This window comes from Biomphalaria glabrata, chromosome 14, assembly GCF_947242115.1.
Source record: "Biomphalaria glabrata chromosome 14, xgBioGlab47.1, whole genome shotgun sequence".
Lineage (NCBI taxonomy): Eukaryota > Metazoa > Mollusca > Gastropoda > Planorbidae > Biomphalaria > Biomphalaria glabrata.
The window spans coordinates 29,023,363-29,044,043 of NC_074724.1; positions in this window are offsets into that span (position 1 = coordinate 29,023,363).

The window sequence follows — 20,681 nt, forward strand, 5'->3', positions numbered from 1 at the left end:
TAGTCTATCCATGTTTAGACAAATTCAGTGAAATAAATTGTTGTACTTAATAATAACAAACCATGTTACATTCAAAGCTTTATTTCACTGAATGACAAACAACTACACACATAGTAGAAATCACAACACAAAATACGGTCAGTACACAGGCTAACAAATGTAAACAAACACTAAGGGGTGACAATCCAAACAAGCAAATTCACGACAACAGGGCAATCTATCACGAACAAACAATTCAGTGGAGGGATGGCACCATGCATTTCAACTATCTATTGAACAGATTCAACCAAAAAAAGTGTTATTTCAGCAATTGATAAAGTTTGTTGATGTATTGTTTCAAAATGTGTAGCTGTATAGGATGATTTACCAAAGTTTTGTATTTTAATAGTAATACTAAGTGTGAGAAGACATCTGAAGATAGCAAAAATAAATCTTTAATAAATAAAAAACTGGATAGTATTACCAATCTACACCTTCGTTTCTTAACATCTGCCTGAATGTGACTTCACGTGAAAGATATTTTTTAATTGAAGTTAACTAACCTACTATTTAAGATTAACAAATGAACAAACACGAGACATTCATATCTAGCAAATAGGTCAATAGACAGCGAAAAAGAAGATATAGGCTTTGATGAAGTTATTGATAAGTTTGCAAGTTTGAAATCCAGAAAAAGAACATTATATTTGCAATAGCATTTTATAAGCATTTGGAAGCTTTAAAATGTTTATGTTATAAATGTTATAATAAATATGTTTTGTTTTTATAGTTTTGTACCTTTTAATGTGTGTCAAGAAAGTTTGAATTCCTTCAGACGTCGTTACAAACATGACAGGAAAATTTAGAATAGTTTCCGTAAGAAGCTCTTTAAGGTTTAATGTAGAGCACATGTGGATGTGAGACTATTTCTAATTTGAGTTATCTTACATTTTAATACATGTAAAAACTATTGATAAATTGTCATAGACAGCAAACTTTCAAAATAAAACCGATAGTCATTTTATAGCAGTTGTATAACAATCAATGACTATAGGGCTTAGGGAATAAGCTCAGTTTATTATGTTTAACAAAAAGAATAAACGAAAAAATAAAAATGCGGGGGGGGGGGGTGGTGACACCATGAGCTGACCGCACCGGGTGACACCCACCCTAGTGACGCCACTGAGTACAACTTGTTCTGTTTTTGTGACATTTTTCGTCTCGGGAGACGATCTTTTTCTTTTTCAACTTCTTGTGTGACTAAAGAGGCCAATCCTTGATTAACATCTGTGGTTAGAGGTTGGGCATATGTGATCACCAGGCGCCATTGCAATTTCACTCTTCTTTCTAATACTGTTGTGTATGGCATCTGTAATCCCGAATCCTTACTTTTTGCTTGCTCTCCATGTGGATCTATCCAGTGCCACTTTGTTCCAGCTGTTATTTCAATTTTGAAGAGATTCGTTTCGCGTTTGATTATATCAGTATACCGTAAATATTGACGACCTGCGGCTCTTCAGTCTTCTGTTAGATCACCATGCAGAATGTCTTGTGGCCAAACCAGATAACACAGCATATTGATGAAACTATCAAAAAATCAAACAAAGCATTAGGGTTTATTAAAAGAAATTTCTATAAATCAAATAAGAACAACTAAAATGTTATTTAACCTTGGTAAAGCCAATAATAGAATATGCATCCTCTGTTTGGGACCCCTCAACTCAAGAAAACATTAAGAAACTGGAACAGAAACAAAATAGAGCAGGGAGATTCAAAGCAAACGAATATTTACATCTGACTAGAGTAACACTAAATCACTAAATTACTAAATTAAGAAAGCCTTCAGGAGAGAAGACTAAAAAGTAAAGTAGCAATTATACATAAAAAACAACAACAACTGAACCATAATCTTCAAATACAAAAACAGAATTTAATAAAATACTCAGAAAGACACAAAGATAAAGGCACATTTCTCGTTCCATACGGTTCCATATGCTTGGACAAATGTGTACAAACGCTCCTTCTTCCTTATTGCTATTAGAGCATAAAATGGGTTGCTTGGGCCAGCCAGGAAAATCAATGACTTGGCTGAATTTTAGTCATTGGTTAACATGCATGACTAGATGCATGACGCGTAGGACGAATCATCATCTTTTTTTAAAGTAACGTCTGTATTATATAAATACGAAGACAGAGTGAATGTCCAGGCAACCTGCTTTATAGTAGCACTTCCTCATTGGTTATTTTATCTTACCATCTTATTTTAAAGAGCCGCCTTAGCAACGGGGGTGAAAGATATTTAGCTTTTTTTTCCTGCCATGAGTAGGTTGACCATGTTTCACTTCCGTATAGCAAACTGCTCATCACACAAGGACAAGTTGTGTGCTGCCGTTAAACAAAGATCTGTAAACCATTGAGTGTATCGAAAATGCAGCTGCATCGACTTCAGCCTCAGTAGCTTGAATTCTAGCCAAAGTTGGAGAATGGTTTGAGCCCCCATTAAACTGTCAGGTCTTAAGTTTTATTTATAATATTGAATATTATTATGTATTAATGTGTCTAGTTATTAAAGTTGATGTGAATTACAATGTGTGCGTGTGTTGTAATTATTTTATAACTTATAATATTTTAGGCAGTCACACCATAAACATCCATCAAATAATAAACTATGTGTATGATGATTTAAATAAAATTATGAATTTAATCTAATGGTATATTTGCAATGATAATGACATCTGATCTATGAAAATATAAGCAAATATAAGTGCATATATTATGATATGAAAAATCAATACTTATAGTAAGATTCTAGTAAATACTTAATTAGTATTTATAAAACACAAATTAATATAATCCCATTAACTTATAAGGTTCAATAAGAATGTCCACACAATCTTTCAAGACATCAAATTCACGACAAGTCCATATAGATGTCTATCTTCTATCCAATATACTGCTCAATGACATCTAATATTCAAAAGGTTGAAAATCTCGCAACGTCCAACTGTATTATCAGGTCTGGACACAGCAACCCACAGTCTGGAATCTGGAACCTCAGACTCGTAAGAACAAACTTGAAACGTCAGACAGACTAACTGAGATTTAAACCTCAGTCTTGTAGGCTATCTAAAAGCTGAGATCTCAATTCTGAAACCTTAGACTGAGACGTGAAACTGAGACCCTATAGAAAGATAAAGAACAAATTCTTCTAATCTGCTAATCCAGTGATGCCCAACCTTATTTGGTCTGCGGGTTTTTTTAATTTTCGGCATTCGTGTCGCGAGCCATATCTCCAAAAAGAAAGAAAAAATACAATAAGCTTCTTTAAATAGTTTTATTTGTGGAACTACTTACATAAATTAATGTGATGCATGAAATTTATCCAAAACTATCTTCTGAATATCTGGCTGCATAGATGAAACACCAACTCGGAGCACTGAATCTAGATGTTCATCCGTGAGGCGATTACGTCACTTGGTTTTCGCCCGTTTCATCATTGAAAAAGTTTTTTCACAGAAATAAGTGCTTGAAAACATTGTGATCATCCTTAGCGCTTGTTTTCGAAGATTTGGAAACGCTTCCGCAGGTAACATGGAGTAGAAGTCAATGGTCTGCATCACTTGAAATTTGTCAAGCAGGGATGTCTGGCTTTGTAAGTCAATCAGTTCTAGTTGTAGATCTGTCGGGGCACTTGACACATTGGCAGCAATCGGATTTTCAAAAAGACGGATTTCATTTTTTAAATTATGAAAATCTACAAATCTTTCACTGAAATTATTCACCAAGAGCCTCAGAAGTTGGATCATTCTTTCTTTTGGGAAAGACATATTTAGCTGCTCATCATTTCTTAGAGTGGTACAGGTTGGAGAGTAAACAAGATGCACAATTTCTGCCTCTTGAATGAAGAGTTGCAATTTTGTTTGGAAAGCGCTTATGTCTGCATATTCATGTAAAATCAATTTGTCTTTCCCTTGTAGTTTGGTGTTGAGTTCATTTAGATGTGATGTGATATCGCATAAAATAGCTAAATCCCAGAACCATGAGGGGTCGTTCATTTGTGACACTTTTTATATTTTCATAAATATTTCAATTTCGTGTCTCAAGTCAAAAAAACGTTTTAACACCTTTCCTCGGCTTAACCAGCCCCTCACTTCACTGTGAAATAGAACGTCTTCATGTTCGGACTCTATTTCTGTCATAAAATTATTGAAAGTTCTGTGATTCAACGTTCTGTGATTTGATGAAATGTACAGTGTTAAACACAATCATCACCACATAGTCCAGATTCAAAACCTTTCCACAGAGATTTTGTTGGTGAATGATTCAGTAAACCCGCAGGGGTTCAGTTCCATTTGACTCAACCACGTTTTAAATAACTCTTACTGTCAATTCTCTGTGACATCCAACCATATTTCTAGCGCCATCAGTAATCACTCCAACTAATTTATTCCAAGGAAGAGCAAGGTCCTCTTTGAACAGGTCTTCTCCAGTTGTAGTCCCATTCATGCTCATCATAGCTGCTAACTCCTCTGTTATATAAAAAATTGCTGTTTGTATTGCAAATAAATACCAAGAAATGCGCGGTATCAGTTATGTCAGTGGACTCGTCAGCGGCAATAGAAAACATTTAGAATTCTGCTGCTCTGTCTTTTAATTGTGAATGGAAATTTTTATCCATATTTTGAACTCGCCTTGTAATTGTCATGCGAGAAATGTTGACAGCTTCTACTGAATTCTTCTTTTCAGGACACATTTCTTCCAACCCTGCTAACAAGCACTTTTTTTAAACATTCGCCATCGGAAAAAGGCTTCATTGGTCTACTTAAGATGTGAGAAACTCTGTAGCTGGCTGTTATCGCCGACTCATTTTTTGTCTCTTTTTGTTATATATTCTCGCCAATCCCCCCCCCCCAATCTCTAGTCGTAACTTAGAAATCTAGTCTTCGCGGCTCAAACCAAGAATGCCAACATATGTGTTTATGTGTTTGGTTTCATAATGCCTTTGATTCTTTTGTTCTTTAAAAACAGACACACTTTCTTTACAAATCAAACATGTTGGCATACCATTATATTCCACAAAAGAGTAAAGATCTGTCCACTTTTCTTGAAAGTTTCTACATTCAGAGTCCACTTTTCGTTTCTTAGGCTCTCCCATTTCATTAAATCACAAACATTAAACACTACGGTACCAATCGCTTTGATATCAAAAGAAAACGACCCAAAATGGTGCATCAGTTATGCTCTCTGTTTCACACACAATGTTTCAATGACACGGCTAGCTCAAGACAGAAGCAGAATTTTCCAAAAATTAAAAATAGCTGTCAAGTCTTATCGTCATTGAAAAAAAACAAACTCTTGTGTTCTTAAAATTAAAAAAAAATGTATTAACTATAAATATTAGAATACCAAACATAAAGATGGAATTCTTCAAGAAAAAGTGAGAATATTTTTTCAACATTCTAATTTTTTAACATTTTTCGTTACATTTTGTTCCAATGTTTTGGCGCGTCACGGGCCGGATTTGGCCCGCGGGCCGTAGTTTGGGCATCACTGTTCTAATCTAATTATAAAAATACAAATACGATCGAAACCAAATTCAAACAACTATATAATGTGAAAACAAAACTCACCCTAAACAGGGGTCAAAATAATCCTTCAAGAAATATATCCAAGGAACAATGATAAGGCTATCCACTATCAGATCCATGGAGAAATTCAAGAGCTCACAAAATACAACTTGGCTCTACAGCACAAGATAAAGAGAATGAAACAGTCGATTAACTACGAAAGACTTAATACGTAATCATTTTTCGTCATAAGAAATTATTACGAAGCAACAAGGGGAGATAATCTACTACCCTACACAAGAAAAAGAAAATAGCGCAAATGACGTCACCGCCTATTAATGAAATCGGCGCTATAAGACTAAGAACATATTAACTAATTAAATAGTTGCGACAGATAATGCCCTCTGCTTTAGGATTGACTTTAAAAATACGCTTTTGGACACCATAGTGTTGGCCTTACATAACAGTAGCATTATCAAAGTCTTGACCTCTACAGTCCATTATTTCTAAGCCATACGAACGTAGTTTCTTTAAAATTATCGCAACGGTTTCCAGCGGGCATGCTCGTCCTTAGTGTCGATGACGTCAGCGAAAAACTTACTTCTTTTGGACTCCGTCATTATATACTACCGTGTCATTTTGAAAGTTAAATCCAACTTTGAGAAGAATTCTTGATGAGAAACATCTGGGGTGGAATCAAGCATCAGGGAAAAGGAAAAAACTTGCTTGACTTTCTTAACAATTGATTTCTAACTTTATTACCTATCACGTTAATAAACTCATTTTGAATTTCTGGTGACAAATAATGTATTCGATTTTATATAAGTGATGTTTCGTGATTTCAAAGATGCTAGGAAGTTCCCAGGATTAAGTGAATTCAGTTTTTCGTTGTGACCACGTAAGCTTGAGTTTGTTTTTGCAAAGTACTTAATAACTGCTGCTACATGCTTTACAATATCTCTCGAATACTGCTGATGTTTCAAAATTTGCTCATGAAATATATGTGACAGTACATCTGGTTCTGCCTAAACCTTTTCTTCTTCTAAATTCCACTTCAAAAAGCGTGTCTGTGGTGGACTCCTTCTTCATGTTCTTTCATCTCTCAGGTCTCTTCTATTTGGTGAAACCTACTCCAGGTTTGCTCAATGCACTAGATGTCTTGTCTGATGCCTCAGAAAACAGTACACATGCAAAACAAAACAGACATTTTAAGTGTAGAGAGAAGAGGAGAAAAGATCGGTTACTAATTTCTCCTGTTGGAAGCTTTCTAGTGAACAATGATGTCAAAATTAGTGATTTATTTTGGGTAAACTCTACTGGAAACAAATACCGTTCATTTTTGTTTTGGAAAAATAAACTATCCTAGCATTTTTGCTCACAGTTCCTCAGTTAAAATTCCAGACTGGATATATCTGAAGTCTTGTAATTAATTACAGCTGGAGAAAGTGATTTTGTAAGAACATCACTTGATTCTTAGTCGAAAAATTATGCGTTGGTCATGTCAAGATAGCTTATAATTGACGTCCTTTTTCTTATAATTATGATTTGAGCTGGTTAAATTCTCATTTATTCTACACTCTATTATTTTTATTACTTCTTCTGGGTAGAGATGAATTTAATTTGTTTGTTTATTCTTCCATCTTTGGCCAGTATGCTTTTTCATTGCCTTTCTAATTCAATGTGTGAAGGAATCCATTGAAGAACAGTTTCCTTGCTGTTGATGTTAAGGTTTACAAGAGCTGTCCTGAGTTGCTTTGTATAGTAAGTATCTAAGTTTTTCAGGCTTTAAAGGACTTTGACTTTTATAGTCTTTGTCCATTGGGGCTTTCAAATATTGTGCCAGCTTCTCCGTTTGTGTAAGATTTTTTTGACAGGATCCACCTAAGTTAACTCTGGCTCGATTGGGGTAATGGGTTTTTAGAAAGGTATTTACTAATTCCTTGAGCTCAGTTTGGTTGTGATCGGATTTTTTGATACAATTTCGACGCAGTCTCTTAAAAGAGGGAGGGAACTCTAGTCTCAGGGAGGAAAAGTATAATGCTGCTTTGTTGATTCAATAAGTATATTTTCTAAGGGGGTATTTCATTTTAAGGTTATGTGATTCTTGAACAAAAATGACTTCTTTTAGACGGCCATGTGAATTTTGGATTTAAGAAGGTGCCTGACTAAAGATTCTATTTTCGTGAATTTAGAAAGGGCTTTTTTCCTCTTCTTTCATCCAAAAAGAAAGCAATTACCTGTATGGCTCTAATAGATAATGTTTTTATAGCGACTGTCATAATCCTAAGGCCAATACCGTTTTCCGTACAGCAAAGTCAAAAATATAATATCCTATCTTTTGGAACATCATTTGTAAGCTTATACTAGTCCTGGTTACTTAGAAACGTATACTGAAATAATGAATTTAAATAACAAAAACAGACTAATAAAAGATAGAAAATATTTTAAACAACTAATTTTAAAAAGTATTGATCTTCAAATTTTGTCTCAATATGTCATTCTAACATTTTTTGTTCATAAAAGAAGGAATTGTGTAGACTAGCAAACAATTAGCTTTATCCAAGTTGAACCAATTTTAGATAGACTTATGTAAGATATCTATAGAGCTGCTTTAAGAAATTATTTCTTTCTAGTCAGTTGCGTGAAAAGATGCTTAAAATTTACAGTTACGCAAGTAAGGCCATATATCCGTCAAGGGTCGACCGTGTGCCTAAAACAAAGTTTTTTGTCAAGCTAAACATCGATAGTCAAAACAAAACAGCCTTCTAAAAAAAACAATATAAAGACCATCTTAGATGAAGTTTTGTTTGAAATGACATAGAAGAGATCAAATGAACGATACCGGCTTCGGGACAGTTGGAGATTTCTTAAAAATTAAACTCGCCTCATTGAATAGCTGAAGCAATAACTTGATTATCTGCTAGAATATAACACGTAAAGATTTTAAACCATGTCATACATATCTTTAGCGTTTAGACATATTTCACAAGCAGCAGAAGCGGCGCAAGGAGAAGGCGATGTGGGCAATGGCATCGCGCATAGATATAGAGAGTACCAAATAGCAGTGCAAGCAAGGTTAAGGCATTCACCAAGAAATGGTTACGACACATTATAGATGCAAAGTGGTCATAAAAATATCTAACTTAAGTCTATTGTAAACAGCTCAGCAAACACAAATTAAACAGACAATCAAAAATGACAAATGGGGATGTATTTGTAAAACAATGCCAAAATCTAGGAAAAATATTTTAAATCAGGTTTTAAACTGGAACTAACGGGGAAAGAAAAATGCTGTAAGATGAATGGAGGAGATCAACAAAACAAAAAGCAAAGATGACAGGATGCACATGGTCTAAAGCGAAATTGCCCATAACAGAGTACATAAGTAAAGTACTTTTGAGGCTATAAGCTTTACTAGTAGAGTAAGGGATTAAGTAAAGTAGGTCAAGTGAATGCAATAATTTTTTAAAAACTTTATACGAAGGAACAAGGTACTCTCAATGATTGCAATTTGCTTTATCACAAAAAGGTCAGTTTACATTTAATCATATCTAAGGTACATTATGTTTTTACATATTAAATTATGCCCTTCTCTGCAATGTTTACTTTTCCTAAAAATGTGTTTACATTTTTAAATTGGATTAGACAAAACGATAAAACTTGATTTAAAGAAAAACAAATACCTGGTAAAAGAATATAAATAAAATGGAAGCCAAGACAATAACTAATGTTTAATTGTGAAGGCAGAAACAAAAATTACAATCCCCTAAAAGCCCCAATAAAATAGATTTAAAAAAATAATGTATGCAGTTTTGTATTATGGAATCATAATTTTTTTTTGTCAAGATTTAAACATTTTAGATTTATATTTGATTACAAAATAAATATAAATAACTTTGAAAAGAAAAAAAAACAATCATCCTTGTGGGTGAGAGCAGTAACTTATTACCTTATTTGTAATGTTAAGAATTACATTACAAACTCTTAACACTATATTATACGATTTCATCAAAGATGTTACTAGATTTTTCCAAGATACATTTATTCTTTTATCCGTTTAGTTTCTTTTAATGGCATTTTCATAAATTTTCAAAAATAATAAAATAACCTACATCCGTAGACATTGCTATTAGTAGGCTTCATCATTTAGGGCCTACAAACATAGCGATTAAAAAGCAACTCTAGTTCTATATGTTGCTTATAAAGATATAGAGTACGCAAACTGTTATCGATACATTATAGAAAAATAACATAACGATTTTGAGAACATATAAAACTATACTTGAAGGGCCACGCATATGATACACGATTTCTATGGCTGTACTGTATAGAAATGCCTTGGCCATTTTTGACATCAAGTCCGCCTCTGGCAAAAATATATAAATTCATACAAAATTATCAATTTATTCGGATGCCGTAATACATATTTTTCATTTAGTACAAAAAAAAAAGAAAAAAAAAAAAAAAATAACTTGGTCTTTGTTTATAACTGAAACCAGAACGTTAAGCTGTAAATGCAAACACTCTGTGGCACTGCCACAAAGCCGATGAAAATATTTTGAAAACACGGTTATAAAAACATACAACTTATATTTGCTTTTCAAAAGATAAATCTACAAAATATTTTCTGCTTTATTTTACAAATATTTCTTTAAACTTTAGAAATTCTTTTGAAATAAAACAATTTGTATGATTTAAAACTGTATTTGTAAAAAAAAATGTAAAAAATATGTTATCTCTTATAAAATTTACTTTTTTGATGGTTAAACTAGTAATATTTAAATAATTTAAAAATAGATTTGATATTTTTCCAAGAGTTATCTTACTTTGACGATGATCTTTCCGTATTTTATTTTCGTAGTACAATGACATAGAGAACTCTATAGACTTTTCATGAACAAATGTTTGCATTTTTCGTCTTGAAAAATCATTTTCTTTGGGTAAATAATTAAAATAGCATAACATGTGTACAACTTGTTTGCACTATTTTATTACAAAAATGTTACAATACACATTTTTAATGTATATATATTTAAAATTAAATTAAAAAAACTTTTAAACTGTTACATTTCAATGAAATACCAGTCTTACATTCAATATCTTCTTTATATAGACTTAATTTACTAAATTCGTTTCCGCAAAGGAACGATAAGGATTATAACATCCTATCATTTTGCACATCTTTTTGAAAGTCTACTCGTCCTGCTTACTTAGAAACGTATACTGAAATAACGTATTTAAATAACAAAAACAGACTAATAAAAGAAAGAAAATATTTTAAACAACACATTAAAAAAAGTATTGATCTTCAAATTTTGTCTCAATATGTCATTCTAACATTTTTTGTTCATAAAAGAAGGAATTGTGTAGACTAGCAAACAATTAGCTTTATCCAAGTTGAACCAATTTTAGATAGACTTATGTAAGATATCTATAGAACTGCTTCAAGAAATCGTTTCTTTCTAGTCAGTTGCGTGAAAAGATGCTTAAAATTTACAGTTACGTAAGTAAGGCCATATATCCGTCAAGGGTCGACCGTGTGCATAAAACAAAGTTTTTTGTCAAGCTAAAAGTCGATAGTCAAAACAAAACTGCCTTCTAAAAAAAAGCAATAAAGACCATCTTAGATGAAGTTTTGTTTGAAATGACATAGAAGAGATCAAATGAACGATACCGGCTTCGGGACAGTTGGAGATTTCTTAAAAATTAAACTCGCCCCATTGAATAGCTGAAGCAATAACTTGATTATCTGTTAGAATATAACACGTAAAGACTTTAAACCATGTCATACATATCTTTAGCGTTTAGATATATTTCACAAGCCGCAGAAGCGGCGCAAGGAGGAGCGATGTGGGCAATCGCATCGCGCATAGATATAGAGAGTACCAAATAGCAGTTCAGGCAAGGTTAAGGTATTCACCACGAAATGGTTACGATACAAAGCAGATGCAAATTGGTCATAAAAATATCTAACTAAAATCTATTGTAAACAGCCCAGCAAACACCAATTGAACAGGCAATCAAAAATGACAAATGGGGTTGGATTTGTAAAACAATGCCAAAATCAAGGAAAAATAATTTAAATCAGGTTTAAACTGGAACTAACGGGGAAAGAAAAATGCTGTAAGATGAATGGAGGAGATCAACAAAACAAAAAGCAAAGATGACAGGATGCACATGGTCTAAAGCAAAATTACCCAAATCAAAGTACATAAATAAAGTACTTTTGAGGCTATAAGCTTTACTAGTAGAGTAAGGGATTAAGTAAAGTAGGTCAAGTGAATACAATAATTTTTTAAAAAATTTATACGAAGGAACAAGGTACTCTCAATGATTGCAATTTACTTTATCAAAAAAAGGTCAGTTTAGATTTAATCATATCTAAGGTACATTATGTTTTTATATATTAAATTATGCCCTTCTATGCAATGTTTACTTTTCCTAAAAATGTGTTTACATTTTTGATTGGATTAGACAAAACGATAAAACTTGATTTAAAGAAAAACAAATACCTGGTAAAAGAATATAAATAAAATGGAAGCCAAGACAATAAGTAATGTTTAATTGTGAAGGGAGAAACAAAAATTACAATCCTCTTAAAACCCCAATAAAATAGATTTCAAAAAATAATGTATGCAGTTTTGTATTATGGAATCATAATTTTTTTTTGTCAAGATTTAAACATTTTAGATTTATTTTTGATTACAAAATAAATATAAATAACTTTGAAAAGAAAAAAAAACAATCATCCTTGTGGGTGAGAGCAGTAACTTATTACCTTATTTGTAATGTTAAGAATTACATTACAAACTCTTAACACTATATTATACGATCTCATCAAAGATGTTAATAGGTTTTTCCAAGATTCATTTATTCTTTTATCCGTTCAGTTTCTTTTAATGGCATTTTCATAAATTTTCAAAAATAATGAAATAACCTACATCCGTAGACATTGCTATTAGTAGGCTTCATCATTTAGGGCCTACAAATATAGCGATTAAAAACCAACTCTAGTTCTATATGTTGCTTACAAAGATATAGAGAATGAAAACAGTTATCGATACATTATAGAAAAATAATATAATGATTTTGAGAACAGATAAAACTATACTTGAAGAAGCCCTCATATGATACACAATTTCTTAAGCTGTACTGTAAAGAAATGCCTTGGCCATTTTCGACATCAAGTCCGCCTCTGGCAAAAATATATAAATTCATACAAAATTATCAATTTATTCAGATGCCGTGATACATATTTTTCATTTAGTACAAAGAACAGAAAAAAAAGTAGAAAAAAAAATAACTTTCTCTTGCTGAGAACTGAACCTAGCACGTTAAGCTTTAATAGAAAACACTCTAAGTGTTTGCCACAAAGCCGATGAAAAGTTTTTGAAAACACGGTTATAAAAACATACAACTTATATTTGCTTTTCAAAAGATAAATCTACAAAATATTTTCTGCTTTATTTTACAAATATTTCTTTAAACTTTAGAAATTCTTTTGAAATAAAACAATTTGTATGATTTAAAACTGTTTTTAAAAAAAAAAGGTAAAAAATATGTTATCTCTTATAAAATTTACTTTTTAAATGGTTCAACTAGTAATATTTAAATAAATTAAAAATAGATTTGATCTTTTTCCAAGAGTTATCTTACTTTGAATATGACCTTTCCGTATTTTATTTTCGTAGTACAATGACATAGAGAACTCTATAGACTTTTCATGAACAAATGTTTGCATTTTTCGTCTTGAAAAATCATTTTCTTTGAGTAAATAATTAAAATAACATAAAATGTGTACAATTTGTTTACACTATTTTATTACAAAAATGTTACAAAACACATTTTTAAGGTATATATATTTAAAATTCAATTAAAAAAACTTTTAAACTGTTACATTTCAAGGAAATACCAGTCTTACATTGAATATATTCTTTATATAGTTTTAATACACTAAATCCGTTTTCCGGCAAGCAAAGTTAAAGATATAACATCCTATCTTTTTGCACATCTTTTTTGAAAGTCTACTTGTCCTGCTTACTTAGAAACGTATACTGAAAAAATGTATTTAAATAACAAAAACAGACTAATAAAAGATAGAAAATATTTTAAACAACTAATTTTAAAAAGTATTGCTCATTTTTTTTGTCTCAATATGTCATTCTAACATTTTGTGTTCATAAAAGAAGAAATTGTGTAGACTAGCAAACAATTAACTATATCCAAGTTGAACCAATTTTAGATAGACTTATGTAAGATATCTATAGAACTGCTTTAAGCAATCGTTTCTTTCTAGTCAGTTGCGTGAAAAGATGCTTAAAATTTACAGTTACGTAAGTAGGCCATATATCCTTAAAAGGGTTGAAGGTGTGCCTCAAAACAAAGTTCTTTGTCAAGCTGAAAGTCGATAGTCAAAACAAAACAGCCTTCAAAAAAACAAAAAAACAATATAAAGACCATCTTAGATGAAGTTTTGCTTGAAATGACATAGAAGAGATCAAATGAACGATACCGGCTTCCGGGACAGTTGGAGATTTCTTAAAAATTAAACTCGCCTCATTGAATAGCTGAAGCAATAACTTGATTATCTGTTAGAATATAACACGTAAAGATTTTAAACCAATTCATACATATCTTTAGCGTTTAGACATATTTCACAAGCCGCAGAAGCGGCGCAAGGTGGAGGCTATGTGGGCAATCGCATCGCGCATAGATATAGAGAGTACCAAATAGCAGTGCAGGCAAGGTTAAAGCATTCACCAAGAAATGGTTACGACACATAATAGATGCAAAGTGGTCATAAAAATATCTAACTTAAGTCTATTGTAAACAGCCCAGCAAACACCAATTGAACAGGCAATCAAAAATGACTAATGGGGTTGGATTTGTAAAACAATGCCAAAATCTAAGAAAAATATTTTAAATCAGGTTTTAAACTGGAACCCACGGGTATAGAAAAAGGCTTTAAGATGAATGGAGGTGATCAACAAAACAAAAAGCAAAGATGACAGGATGCACATGGTCTAAAGCGAAATTGCCCAAAACAGAGTACATAAGTAAAGTACTTTTGAGGCTATAAGCTTTACAAGTAGAGTAAAGGATTAAGTAAAGTTGGTCAAGTAAATGCAATAAAAAATTTTTAAAATTTATACGAAGGAACAAGGTACTCTCAATGATTGCAATTTGCTTTATCACAAAAAGGTCAGTTTACATTTAATCATATCTATGGTACATTATGTTTTTACATATTAAATTATGCCCTTCTCCGGAATGTTTAATTTTCCTAAAAATGTGTTTACATTTTTTGATTGGATTAGACAAAACGATAAAACTTGATTTAACGAAAAACAAATACCTGGTAAAAGAATATAAATAAAATGGAAGCCAAGACAATAAGTAATGTTTAATTGTGAAGGCAGAAACAAAAATTACAATCCCCTAAAAGCCCCAATAAAAAAGATTTCAAAAAATAATGTATGCAGTTTTGTATTATGGAATCATAATCTTTTGTCAAGATTTAAACATTTTATTTTTTTATTTTTGATTACAAAATAAATATAAATAACTTTGAAAAGAAAAAAACAATCATCCTTGTGGGTGAGAGCAGTAACTTATTACCTTATTAGTGATGTACATTACAAAACCTTAACACTAATTTATACGATCACATCAAAGATGTCAATAGATTTTTCCAAGATTCATTTATTCTTTTATCCGTTTAATTTCTTTTAATGGCATTTTCATAAATTTTCAAAAATAATGAAATAACCTACATCCGTAGACATTGCTATTAGTAGGCTTTATCATCTAGGGCCTACAAACATAGCGATTAAAAACCAACTCTTGTTCTATATGTTGCTTACAAAGATATAGAGTATGAAAACAGTTATCGATACATTATAGAAAAATAATATAATGATTTTGAGAACAGATAAAACTATACTTGAAGAAGCCCTCATATGATACACAATTTCTTGGGCTGTACTGTATAGAAATGCCTTGGCCATTTTCGACATCAAGTCCGCCTCTGGCAAAAATATATAAATTCATACAAAATTATCAATTTATTCAGATGCCGTGATACATATTTTTCATTTAGTACAAAGAACAGAAAAAAGTAGAAAAAAAAATAACTTGCTCTTGCTGAGAACTGAACCCAGCACGTTAAGCTCTAAAAGCAAACACTCCGTGTGATTGCCACAAAGCCGATGAAAATTTTTGAAAACACGGTTATAAAAACATACAACTTATATTTGCTTTTCAAAAGATAAATCTACAAAATATTTTCTGCTTTATTTTACAAATATTTCTTTAAACTTTAGAAATTCTTTTGAAATAAAACAATTTGTATGATTTAAAACTGTATTTAAAAAAAAAGGTAAAAAATATGTTATCTCTTATAAAATTTACTTTTTAAATGGATCAACTAGTAATATTTAAATAAATAAAAAATAGATTTGATCTTTTTCCAAGAGTTATCGAACTTTGAATATGACCTTTCCGTATTTTATTTTCGTAGTACAATGACATAGAGAACTCTATAGACTTTTCATGAACAAATGTTTGCATTTTTCGTCTTGAAAAATACTTTTCTTTGGGTAAAGAATTAAAATAACATAAAATGTGTACAATTTGTTTACACTATTTTATTACAAAAATGTTACAAAACACATTTTTAAGGTATATATATTTAAAGTTCAATTAAAAAAACTTTTAAACTGTTACATTTCAATGAAATACCAGTCTTACATTGAATATCTTCTTTATATACTTTTAATACACTAAATCCGTTTTCCGCCAAGCAAAGCTAAAGATATAACATCCTATCTTTTTGCACATCTTTTTTGAAAGTCTACTTGTCCTGCTCACTTAGAAACGTATACTGAAAAATGTATTTAAATAACAAAAACAGACTAATAAAAGATAGAAAATATTTTAAACAACTAATTTTAAAAAGTATTGATCTTCAAATTTTGTCTCACTATGTCATTCTAACATTTTTTGTTCATAAAAGAACGAATTGTGTAGACTAGCAAACAATTAACTATATCCAAGTTGAACCAATTTTAGATAGACTTATGTAAGATATCTATAGAACTGCTTTAAGCAATCGTTTCTTTCTAGTCAGTTGCGTGAAAAGATGCTTAAAATTTACAGTTACGTAAGTAGGCCATATATCCTTAGAAGGGTTGAAGGTGTGCCTCAAAACAAAGTTCTTTGTCAAGCTGAAAGTCGATAGTCAAAACAAAACAGCCTTCAAAAAAAAAAAAACAATATAAAGACCATCTTAGATGAAGTTTTGCTTGAAATGACATAGAAGAGATCAAATGAACGATACCGGCTTCCGGGACAGTTGGAGATTTCTTAAAAATTAAACTCGCCTCATTGAATAGCTGAAGCAATAACTTGATTATCTGTTAGAATATAACACGTAAAGATTTTAAACCAATTCATACATATCTTTAGCGTTTAGACATATTTCACAAGCCGCAGAAGCTGCGCAAGGTGGAGGCAATGTGGGAAATCGCATCGCGCATAGATATAGAGAGTACCAAATAGCAGTGCAGGCAAGGTTAAGGCATTCACCAAGAAATGGTTACGACACATAATAGATGCAAAGTGGTCATAAAAATATCTAACTTAAGTCTATTGTAAACAGCCCAGCAAACACCAATTGAACAGGCAATCAAAAATGACTAATGGGGTTGGATTTGTAAAACAATGCCAAAATCTAAGAAAAATATTTTAAATCAGGTTTTAAACTGGAACCCACGGGAAAAGAAAAAGGCTTTAAGATGAATGGAGGTGATCAACAAAACAAAAAGCAAAGATGACAGGATGCACATGGTCTAAAGCGAAATTGCCCAAAACAGAGTACATAAGTAAAGTACTTTTGATGCTATAAGCTTTACAAGTAGAGTAAAGGATTAAGTAAAGTTGGTCAAGTAAATGCAATAAATTTTTTTAAAAATTTATACGAAGGAACAAGGTACTCTCAATGATTGCAATTTGCTTTATCACAAAAAGGTCAGTTTACATTTAATCATATCTATGGTACATTAAGTTTTTACTTATTAAATTATGCCCTTCTCCGGAATGTTTAATTTTCCTAAAAATTTGTTTACATTTTTTGATTGGATTAGACAAAACGATAAAACTTGATTTAACGAAAAACAAATACCTGGTAAAAGAATATAAATAAAATGGAAGCCAATACAATAAGTAATGTTTAATTGTGAAGGCAGAAACAAAAATTACAATCCCCTAAAAGCCCCAATAAAAAAGATTTCAAAAAATAATGTATGCAGTTTTGTATTATGGAATCATAATCTTTTGTCAAGATTTAAACATTTTATTTTTTTATTTTTGATTACAAAATAAATATAAATAACTTTGAAAAGAAAAAAACAATCATCCTTGTGGGTGAGAGCAGTAACTTATTACCTTATTAGTGATGTACATTACAAAACCTTAACACTAATTTATACGATCTCATCAAAGATGTTAATAGATTTTTCCAAGATTCATTTATTCTTTTATCCGTTTAATTTCTTTTAATGGCATTTTCATAAATTTTCAAAAATAATGAAATAACCTACATCCGTAGACATTGCTTTTAGTAGGCTTTATCATCTAGGGCCTACAAACATAGCGATTAAAAACCAACTCTTGTTCTATATGTTGCTTACAAAGATATAGAGTATGAAAACAGTTATCGATACATTATAGAAAAATAACATAATGATTTTGAGAACAGATAAAACTATACTTGAAGAAGCCCTCATATGATACACAATTTCTTGGGCTGTACTGTATAGAAATGCCTTGGCCATTTTCGACATCAAGTCCGCCTCTGGCAAAAATATATAAATTCATACAAAATTATCAATTTATTCAGATGCCGTGATACATATTTTTCATTTAGTACAAAGAACAGAAAAAAGTAGAAAAAAAAATAACTTGCTCTTGCTGAGAACTGAACCCAGCACGTTAAGCTCTAAAAGCAAACACTCCGAGTGATTGCCACAAAGCCGATTAAAATTTTTGAAAACACGGTTATAAAAACATACAACTTATATTTGCTTTTCAAAAGATAAATCTACAAAAAATTTTCTGCTTTATTTTACAAACATTTCTTTAAACTTTAGAAATTCTTTTGAAATAAAACAATTTGTATGATTTAAAACTGTATTTTTTAAAAAAAAAAAAGGTAAAAAATATGTTATCTCTTATAAAATTTACTTTTTAAATGGTTCAACTAGTAATATTTAAATAAATTAAAAATAGATTTGATCTTTTTCCAAGAGTTATCGAACTTTGAGGATGACCTTTCCGTATTTTATTTTCGTAGTACAATGACATAGAGAACTCTATAGACTTTTCATGAACAAATGTTTGCATTTTTCGTCTTGAAAAATCATTTTCTTTGGGTAAAGAATTAAAATAACATAAAATGTGTACAATTTGTTTACACTATTTTATTACAAAAATGTTACAAAACACATTTTTTAGGTATATATATTTAAAATTCAATTAAAAAAACTTTTAAACTGTTACATTTCAATGAAATACCAGTCTTACATTGAATATCTTCTTTATATAGTTTTAATACACTAAATTCGTTTTCCGCCAAGCTAAGCTAAAGATATAACATCCTATCTTTTTGCACATCTTTTTTGAAAGTCTACTTGTCCTGCTTACTTAGAAACGTATACTGAAAAATGTATTTAAATAACAAAAACAGACTAATAAAAGATTGAAAATATTTTAAACAACTAATTTTAAAAAGTATTGATCTTCAAATTTTGTCTCACTATGTCATTCTAACATTTTTTGTTCATAAAAGAACGAATTGTGTAGACTAGCAAACAATTAACTATATCCAAGTTGAACCAATTTTAGATAGACTTATGTAAGATATCTATAGAACTGCTTTAAGTAATCGTTTCTTTCTAGTCAGTTGCGTGAAAAGATGCTTAAAATTTACAGTTACGTAAGTAGGCCATATATCCTTAGAAGGGTTAAAGGTGTGCATAAAACAAAGTTGTTTGTCAAGCTTAAAGTCGATAGTCAAAACAAAACAGCCTTCAAAAAAAAAACAATATAAAGACTATCTTAGATGAAGTTTAGCTTGAAATGACATAGAAGAGATCAAATGAACGATACCGGCTTCCGGGACAGTTGGAGATTTCTTAAAAATTAAACTCGCCTCATTGAATAGCTGAAGCAATAACTTGATTATCTGTTAGAATATAACACGTAAAGATTTTAAACCAATTCATACATATCTTTTCTTTAGCGTTTAGACATATTTCTCAAGCCGCAGAAGCGGCGCAAGGTGGAGCCGATGTGGGCAATCGCATCGCGCATAGATATAGAGAGTACCAAATAGCATTGCAAGCAAGGTTAAGTCATTCATCAAGAAATGGTTACGACACATAATGGATGCAAAGTGGTCATAAAAATATCTAACTTAAGTCTATTCTAAACAGCCCAGCAAACACCAATTTTACAGGCTATCAAAAATGACAAATGGGGTTGGATTTGTAAAACTATAACAAAATCAAGAAAAAATATTTTAAATCAGGTTTTAAACTGGAACCCACGGTGAAAGAAAAAGACTGTAAGATAAATGGAGTAGATCAACAAAACAAAAAGCTAAGATGACAGGATGCACATGGTCTAAAGCGAAATTGCCCAAAAGTGAGTACATAATGCAATGTACTTTTGAGGCTATAAGCTTTTCTAGTAGCGTAAAGGATTAAGTAAAGTATGTCAAGTGAATACTATACTTTTTTTTAAATTTTTACAAAGAAACAAATAATACTCTCAATGATTGCAATTTGCTTTATCACAAAAAGGTCTGTTTACATTTAATCATATCTATGGTACATTATGTTTTTACGTATTAAATTATGCCCTTGGCTTTTAGTATAGAGCATGCAAACAGTTATCGATACATAATAGAAAAATAACATAATGATTTTGAGAACAGATAAAACTATACTTGAAGGGCCCGTCATGTGATATACAAATTCATGGGCTGTCCTGTATAGAAATGCCTTGGCCGATTTTGATATCAAGTCCGCCTCTGGCAAAAATCTATAAAATTATACAAAATTATCAATATATTCT